The sequence below is a fragment of the Cajanus cajan genome, chromosome 2 (genome assembly GCF_000230855.2).
Source record: "Cajanus cajan strain Asha chromosome 2, NIPB_CcT2T_4, whole genome shotgun sequence".
NCBI lineage: Eukaryota > Viridiplantae > Streptophyta > Magnoliopsida > Fabales > Fabaceae > Cajanus > Cajanus cajan.
The window spans coordinates 41,130,845-41,140,728 of NC_138518.1; the positions used below are offsets into that span (position 1 = coordinate 41,130,845).

At 31.9% G+C, this 9,884-nt stretch overlaps 1 long non-coding RNA gene across 1 annotated transcript; it reads right to left on the bottom strand.

Annotated features, from left to right (window-relative positions):
* Positions 1-4,462: 4,462 nt before the first annotated feature.
* LOC145955280 (uncharacterized) lies at positions 4,463-8,048 on the bottom strand. The gene is made up of 3 exons (XR_014431907.1): positions 7,489-8,048; positions 7,301-7,393; positions 4,463-7,229 (listed from the first exon to the last, which is right to left on the bottom strand). It is a non-coding gene; the product is annotated as an uncharacterized LOC145955280 (long non-coding RNA).
* Between the last annotated feature and the right edge of the window lie 1,836 nt (positions 8,049-9,884).

A 9,884-nucleotide genomic window follows, 5' to 3' on the forward strand; every position in this document is an offset into this window, starting at 1 on the left:
GTTAACATTAGGAGATATCAATGTTCCAAATGGTTGGCTTAGCCCAAATGTCCCTTGAAAAATTGTTTTACTTAGTAAGATTTCAAAAGTCTCTCTTATTTGAATTTTCCAATGTTTGGTTTCCATAGATTTTATGCTAAAATGTGACTATTCTTAGACATAATAACACCGAAGAAATGAGTTGTGATCATTATATTTTAAGGATTCAACTATATATCAGTTAAGTGGAATCTAATTAGTATACATTACAATACTTTTTATTTTGGTAAACATTACAGTAATTTGAAAGAATTTGCATACATGTCTATATGTATATGAATAAGTTTTTGATAATTTTAATTAGTTATCTAATAAAGATAGTTATCCCTATGTAATAACGTTTAAAATACAATTTTTTTCTAGACTATTTTGATTATACTAGTTATGTTACGTGTATATTGTATTAAATTTCAATTGCATTATGAACCCAAAAATGAGTCACTAGCTCATAGGGTTGAGAAGAGAGAGGGTTCAGGGTTGAAAAATATAATTAGCTATAAACCAATTTATGAAATATATATATATATATATATATATATATATATATATATATATAACCTTTTCTTTTATTGTTTTTGCTTTTAGTTTAAAGCGATATAAGTTGATATGGGTATGGATTTGAACGGTTGAGCAATTTGCGTCTGAGGTTTTTTATGATTATTTGGTACATAGATGAACAAATAATGCTAGTAGATGAAGAATTTTCAAAACATATCTATCAACATAGTCATAGACAACAAAAATCAAAAGGAACTTCTTTTTACCACTTGGTTTTGCAAGATGAAGACACCACCCCTAACTCATTGTGACAAAAATGAAGTCAGGAAAGAAAAAGTGAGAAATAAATAAGTGGAGTCAAGGAGAAAAGAAATAAAAAAAAAATGAGCCTTTGTGTTAATGAGAGGCTAACAAAACAAAGTTGAGAAAAAAGTCAGGAACAACACTACATAGATGGTAGAAGAGGTAGAACCACAACGGCGCCTAGGTTTTTGCAGAAAAAGAAAGGATTAGGTTACAAATTGATAGAGTAGTATATTTGAAATTAAGCATGGGCTTGGATGATTGGGCCTACAACGATTTAAGGCAGTAACATAAATGACTAAAACTTACGACTTCGATCAAGTTTGGATATCCATGAATTTAAAATCTAAAAGTGAGTTCGTCCAATATTATAACTCGTATAAAATTGTTATTGTTAATAAAAGAAAAAGTTGCAATTAGTGAGAATTTGTTTATATTAAACATATAATGATGGGTTGGTTTTATTGTGTCGCAGGATGGTTCATTCTATTACAATCATTTAAGGCAAAGAACAAATATTTTTAATTATATTGTATACCCTTATAATAATAATCAAATAAATCATCTTACCATACATGTATAAAAAGATATAATTTATGCAATGATGAGGGGTTAAAATCTACAACGACTACTAGAGTATAGTCGTTTTATCAAAATAAATAAAATAATAAATATAAGAGTGTGGTTGGTTGGGAATTGAAATTAATGAAAATAAAGATTAAAAAAGAAATAAAATTGACCAAGTTCAATAGACAAATAATTTGAGTCCAAAGGGATAATTCTAAATAAAAACTTAACAACATGCAAACAAATCGACTAGTCATATAAAATAATAGGGAACAAAAATGAAAGGAATCAAACATTTTATTTATGACTATAAAAAATGTACCATTATCAATACACAATGACATCATAAAGACTAAATTAATATGAATCACATCCTTTTCTTAAACATTTGTATATTGTCTTATATCATCCTTGATGGCAAACTTAGGTGAGGAGGATGAATGTTCTTCACCTTAAGCTTGCTCCAGCCACTTGATCTTCTCCTTGAAGGTTGCTGGACAAAAATTCCAGCTAGGAAGAACCTTGGTGACTTGAAGGAAAAGGAAGAATGAAGAAGAAGGGAGCACCAAAGCAAGGTGAGTAATGGATTAGTCACAAAGGTGCTAAACCTAGAGAAAGTTCAAAGGAACCTAGGCTAGGTGAGAGTGACTTTGAGGAGAGACTTGGCTGAATAATTTTCAGAAATCTCATTAATGATTCAAAGTGTTGAAATGTGAAGAGAAAAGTCAAATTTATAAGCTAAGGAAGCAAGCATAATGATGTCAACTCAAGGAGCAAAATTGGCGCCAAAAATTTGAATTTCAAATGGGATTTGAAATTCAAATTTCTTGGCAGCTCCATGTGCACGTCCAAGAGCTGATTCCATGTGCATTAAGGTTGCATTTAGAGTTAATTTGATGTTGATTTGGGTGGTCCATGTGCAACACCATGTGGGTTAGCCCATGTGCACCAAATGCAACTCAAATTACTCCTAAATGTGACCTTAATTTTAGCTAACTTTGTCTAATTAAAAATTCCCTTCATAATCCTATTCTAATGGCCTAAATACAATGGTCAACCAAATACAATCAAAAGGAAAAATTACAAGAATCAAAATGAGCCCAATATTGGGTATCAAAAGCCCAAAGGCTCATGAAGCCCAAAACTAGGCCCAATAAGCCTATGGCCCAAAATGCTACTCTATATTGTCCAAAATACAAGACCAAAATATATGAAACATATACTAATATAATATATACAAAATATAAGAAAATGGATACATCAAGATATGGCCCATGTGAAGCTCAACTTGGGCCTTCCTAGCCCATCGGGCCCATTGGGCCTTGACTGGCCCAAATCTTCATGTCTATCCCATCCCTCTTGGTTCCTTCAAGGTATCACCTCTTGTTCTCCTAGGCATGATTCCATCAATCCTTTTCCTCATTTACATAATCTTTAGCCATACATTGAGTATTAGAGTCAATTATCTTTAAACCAACATATATTATGCTCATAATAGACACATCTCCTTATTAATGATTAGACTATGTTGGACATGTACAATATATGTTAGTGTTACTCTCCAAATGATATCATTCCTTGGGAAAAAGGAATTACAAGTCTTGAAACATCCAGTAACATCTACCTCTTTTACACAATTCATGGAAAAGAAAGACATTCAAGTAATCAGTCTTTGTGTTCTCCCAAACACAAACAACACAAGATAATTTGAAATATTATCTTGCAAACACAAAAAAAACAACTAGTTTTTCCATAATAATTTTTAAATATATATATATATATATATATGAAATAAAACAACCCACTTTGTTAATTTAAAAGAAAATAGAGAAATCAGAACCAATTATCATATAACCCTTAAGCTAACATCAATGAACAATATATGACACACTAAAATTAACATAAAAAAAATCCCTTAACTCCAATCAAACTACCAAAAATGAAACTCAATATTCTAAAATAAGGTTCAAGGCTTTCAAATAAAATAATGCAAAAAGAAGAGAAAATTTACACATGACATGTATTCCATGCATAATAAATACTTAAAACATTTACAAAAGCTTCATTTTCCTTGCTTTTGAAGAAGGTGGTGCTTATTCTTATTCTTGTCTCTATGTAGCAAAGTGAGTATACATGTAAAAGTGATTCTTTTTACCAAGAGGATGAAAAAAGGTAAAATAAAAAAGTTAAATCAAAACTTCAAAATTAATCCCTTGTGTGTAGAAAATTGATAGAAAAATTAATAAAAGTGCTAATTAAGCATATGCATGTCTGTCAAAGTACCAAATAAGCATAAAATGTGTCATGTCAACACTTATGTTAAAGATAACAAAAGTGACTCAACACTTGGACTAACATTGTGACACCTTTTATCTATCAATTATTTATTCATATAATTAAACAAATTTTGAAAATAGAAGAAAAACATGTGATATTTTCAAAACTTTTCTCCAAGTAGTAAAGAACATTATTACAAGTTTTAAAACCAAAATTGATTGGAGACTAAAACAATTATAAGTTTAAAATAAAGTCCAATGCCCTAATGTCACAATCATATCAAAGCATGATCTTCCAAAAATAACCTATCCTCTTATATCAGCATCTAACATAGCCTAACCTATAAATGAAATTCAATCCAAATATAAACAAAGGTAATGAGATTCATCTCACTACATACTCTTGGTGTGAAATGAATGCTGAGCACCAACAAGAATACAAAATAGTATGCATGAGGTGCCATCTAAAATTTCATGCAATGTGTATCTAATCTCTAATGCTAGTATGCATGAGGTGCCATCTAAAATTTCATGATGATGAGTAACCTATGAATATATAACAATTCACGAAAGACTTGACCAAAGGCATCTGGCACTAAACACTTTCAATTAGGGTTATATACCCCAACACCTCGTCTATATTAGAGTCGAGCTAGGTACTCTGACCTTAATATGGGCCAGAATGGAGATCCCAAACCAAGTATACCTTCAAGATCCGTATTCCTTAATATAACCTCCTTAGTCAAGGATTTACTTTCCTACCCTAAAACTCCTTTTGCTTATGATGCATGTACCATACAAGGATGCTTCTTTACAAATTATAATGTCATAACATTATCAATAATTTCATTAACTCATTTACTTGTGTCTCTATTGAACCAAAGGTAATAATATTCGTCTACTTCTCCATTTTTGATAACACCTAGACAATGACTTTGAAAAGACTAATATTTGTTTAAGTCATTACAGGATACTTCCATCCAAGCATATAGAAGGAATGAAGACCAAAAATGTTTTTATAATGAACATCTTCTACAATCACATAAAAATAAACAAGTATAAAGCTTAGTAACTTAGGATAGCTAGCATTTGTGTCCAACGTCCAACACATTATATGATGAGCATCTATGTCTTCCATGTGTTCATAAGTCCAACACTTGTTGAACATCTTTGCACCTTAATACATACTTTCTAACACTCAAAAAGCATATATGATAAATTCTCTTATATTTTGTACCATTATAAATGTTATTATCCTTTACTTCCTTATTTGTGTATTTGTGTAGAATGGCACAATGAGCTAGACCGATGAATCATCCAAAAAAAGAAAGTCATGTTACAAAAAAAAGTATCAGTGCCTAAAGTAACAAGTTCATACCTTGTTTTCTTTGCACATTCCTTTTTAATGAAGTCCTGAAGTTATGAACAAGTATGAAAAATGACCATATTTGTGAAGGTCAAAGTACACACTTCAAATGACCAAGTATTAAAGGCTCTCACCAACGGATACATTTTTTAAACCTATAAATACAAGAAAAATTAAAGAGAAATAGTTAGACATTCACTACAATAAATGAGCTAAACAGTGGAGGTTATTTTTACGTTTAGTGGAGGTTTTTACCCTCCGCAAAATAAATCGCAGAGGTTTCTAAAAACCTCCGCAGTTACAATCGCCGCAAGCAATTAGCGGCGTTTTTTAGAAACCTCTGGTATTGTGAGTGTTTAGCGGAGGTTTTTTTAAAGGAGGTTTTAAACCTACACTAATAGTGGAGGTTTTTTAAAGGAGGTTTTAAAGCTATGCTACCTGCAGAGGTTTTTTAAAGGAGGTTTTAAAACTATGCTAACTGCAGAGGTTTTTTAAAGGAGGTTTTAAAACTATGCTAACTGCAGCGGTTTTTTAAAGGAGGTTTTAAAGCTATGCTAATTGCAGAAGTTTTTTTACTGAAGGTTTTGAAGTGGAATAACAATAAAGATTATTTAGCAGAGGTTTTAAAGTAAATTAACTATTACAATCATTAATCAATATATTTTTGTGGAGTTTCTAATCCTCCCTATTTTCCTGTGTATATTTTATACTCATTTTAATTGCATAATCTACATGTATTACAATTTCCCATTTTCACTTTTGATATTTATAAGAAACTTAATGAAAAAAAAATACACATAAAATGGATGAAGAAATTCCATTACTAATAACCAAAAACACAACATATAGTTCAAAGACTTATAATTCAAACTTCTATTATAAATCCAAGTACAACATAAAATCCATAACATTGTCAGATTAGCCTCATACTAAACTTTAAATCCAAATTACATTATATGCAAACTAAGGGTTGCTAGCACCAGATGATCCTCTTGCATCCAAAGGTGTATTAGGAACACTTGAAGCATCATTTGGCTGAAATAAGAAAAGAAATAACACTTAGTCAAGAAAAATATACATCACAAATATTATATGATAATGACAATTCCAAACACCTATGACTATATTAGCTAAGGACCAAGACAAACCAACCAGTTAATATAACTAGCAACATAACCCATAGTTAAAACTAGAACTACATACCAACGACTCCATGAAGCCAAAACCATAATAGCAACACCAAACCAGAGATGTGTAGCAGCCAACTAGTTCCCAACCCAATAATCAAGGACTGAGAGTAGTCCATTCAGAGTCTAAACAACCAAAACTAGAACTGAACCAACAAAACATCCAGCTAAACCAAAAATTGCAATAGAAATCATATTGCAAACCAAGCAGCCAAATATTATAAACCAACAAAGCAACCAACTAAACCAGAAATTGCAGTAGCAATCATGCAACAAACCATGCAGCCAAAGACCATGAACCAACAAAACAACCAATTCTAACCAGAAGCTACAACAGAATCATGATATAAACCTTGCAACTAAAGAGTATGAACCAACAAAAAAGCCACCAATACCAAAAATTGTAGCAGAATCATGCTACAAACCATGTAGATAAAGATACCACACATTAGATAATAATGTATGCACATTAATTACTTACATGTGTTTCAGGAGTGAAATAACTAGCTAATTCTTCAGGGATCCTTCCTTCCTTCATTATCATGTAGGCCTTAAAAGCTGATTCTAAATTGTTGTATTTCTCTTGCCATTGGTTTAAAGATGGAAAGGCAACACCAGATGAAGAAGAGCTCAAGCTAGAAACACGAAGTCTTGTATTCCTAAATGTATTAGAAGGAACAGCACCCAATCCCATGCATCGTACTCTCCCGGAGTGCTCTGGCCCTAACACTCTACCAACAACATCTTGAGGAGAAACTTCCGATTCATCAACTATGCTTTGAGTCAAACCTACTTCGATTTGTTCCTACAAACATGTAATAAAATCAAATATAAAAAACTTTTAAGATTAAACACAATCCTTGAAATCAATGTTCCTAAAGAAAAATTTACCACTATAGTCTTTGCTGCATCATTTACAAATGATCCATCTTTCCTTTTATGAGTTTCAATATATAATTGTCCACGACTTGGTACCTTCCCTGTTTCTAGCAACTAAGATAAATAAAGAGTGAGTAAATATTGAAAAAAATTTAATTAGTAAAGTTAACATTTAGTGTCATTACCAACTCATTTCTTCTTCTAGGATTAGCTTTGGAGCCACCAGTGTGTGGAATAACTTGCTTGCTTCGAATTTCTTTATTTCTCTTACAAAGTTCCTATAGACAAAGCAATTAAAACTTTTCAACTTCACATAGTAATCATATAATTATCCAAAAAAATAAATAAATATTTAAAACAATCAAATTTGTACCAATGTTGATGGTTTTTGACGATAATGAACAAAACGAGCCCATTGATCTTTATCTATGCCTATCGGCACATTTCTTATGATTTCATCTCTTGTTTTGGTTGGATCATTGAATTCATTCCACAAGCTTTGCCTATTTGCAGCCCATTTCCTTCCCATACTCATTTTGCAATACCGTTTTGCACTAGCTTCATTAATCTTAAAATAAAATCGAGGCTAAAAAAAGTAAAAATTTGTCAATATCATATCAAATTTAATCTTGCATAAGCAAAATAGTAGAGAATATATGCAAACAAGTAAAAATAGAAAAAAAAAATATAAGTAGTGTAGAAATAACAAATTATATATGACTGATTATCATACCTTTAAAATTGTTTCAAAGCAATCATCAAAATAAGCTTTAGGTACACCTGAAGGTCCAGACCACCTATCATAATCCATAGGAAATAACTTGCAATCAGCAGCCAATGTTCCAAGAAATCCAGCAAGCAAGGCTTGTGCTTCACCAATTGCTTGGCCTTGGTCATCAAATGCCAGAATCACACGTACGATGCAATTGCTCCCCCAAGGCCACCACTATATAAAGTATACTTTTGTCATGTGATTATTAACTTCTAATATTAGTGCAGAGAATTTCTCTATATTGTGAGAACAAAGCTCACTTGATTCCAATTTTCAATATCAAGCAAAATTTAAGATCGACATGAGTTTTGACTTTTTAAGAGAAAAGGTCAGTTTTGAGTCCCTTTCAAAATGAGACAGAAAAAATCAAGGATGCGCAATAACAAAAAATGAAGAAAAAAAAACAAAAAAGAAAAGGAACTAGCCCCTGAATTTTCCACCCCAAATTTTAAGGGCTACTAAACCGACAAAAAGAATAGCCGACACTTAAGTACATGAGGCAAAATATCTTTTAGATACAGGGAAAACACGCATCCCAAAATACAATAACTCTAAGGTCTGATCTATCTAGACTACTTCTTAAAGAAACGATAGTGACCTTATTTGAGCAATCAATTAAACATCATCATCATCTTTGTGGATAAGCACAGATGAAGTAATCCAGGACACGAGATAACCATGTTTGAGAAAAGAAAATACAGAGAATACAAAATAGCTCAATCTGAATGAGTTTCTGAGAATTAAGCCATCAATTAGACTTCATACCAGTTTTCTACCTCCCCAATATCCATACTACACATTAAGACACGACATGGGAGGGAGGGTAAACAAGTACATTAACAAGAAGGTTTTTGGAAGTTTCAGACTCACATCACAACTGAATTGATAAAATTGGACTGTCACCACAACTAAATAACACCAATAAGAAGAAGAATAATAGCAAAAAAAAAATCAAAGTAAAAAGAAACAGCATAAACATAAAAATAAAAATTAAAAAATACATTTTGCTATGCTTTTGAAGGTAAATTAAGAGGCTGCAGTCTGAAAATGAAAGAGAGGAATTAAGGAAAGAATGTTTACCAGATGAAGAAGATAGTATTGAGTTGAGTGAAAAACTGCAACAAATGAAGGAGGGTAAATTATTGAAAGGAAGAGAGAAGAAGAGGGAAGTGGAGAAGGGAAGAAGCAAGAAGAGTTGGAGTTGGACCAGTTGCAGGGGTTTCAGTTGTGAAACAGACAAAGTGAAAGGTGCCACGGATTATGATCACCTCAATGAATACAAGACAAAAATCTTAACCATATTCCGGTTTTTCATATTTCTCATAAATGGCAAGTGAACCTCAAGAAGAAAAAAATTATTTTAAGAAAACTTTCCCTATAAGAGGAGGAAGAGGAGTAGTACAATATCAAGCATGCCATATTGTGGAGACTGGAGACACTGGGTTGCTCAATATGTCAAGTTACATCTTAATGAAGTTGCAAAAAATTCCCCAGAACATATTCTCTACCCATAACGGCCAAAAAGAGCCCCTCCCCGTCACTTAAAACATCATGTAACATATAATAATTCATTATTCTAATTCTCTTTTCCTTATTTAAGGCAGGTGGGATACATACATATGTGCAAACAACACAAGTACACAACAATGAATCACAGACAAATTTCAATCACAAAGAAAACTAGAAACATACATAACATGCAACAGTACCAAAATAGAACAAAATGTCTGTTGAGGTCAGTATTCAAGCAGGTATATAAGAATATAAATAAATAAATAAAAACTAAATAGAGAAAAATCTTAGAATAAACCTCAAGAGCGGCTTTTCCTAATCCTTCACAAGAGCCATACAGTTTAAGAACCTAACATAAGTTACACAACCAAACGAGAAGTTAGACAACTATATTCAATGAACATTTCTTCACAACCAAATTCCAAAAGCGTTTTGCATTTTCGCAATTACCTCGGGAGCGCGTCCTGGAAGCAAAACATCCACGT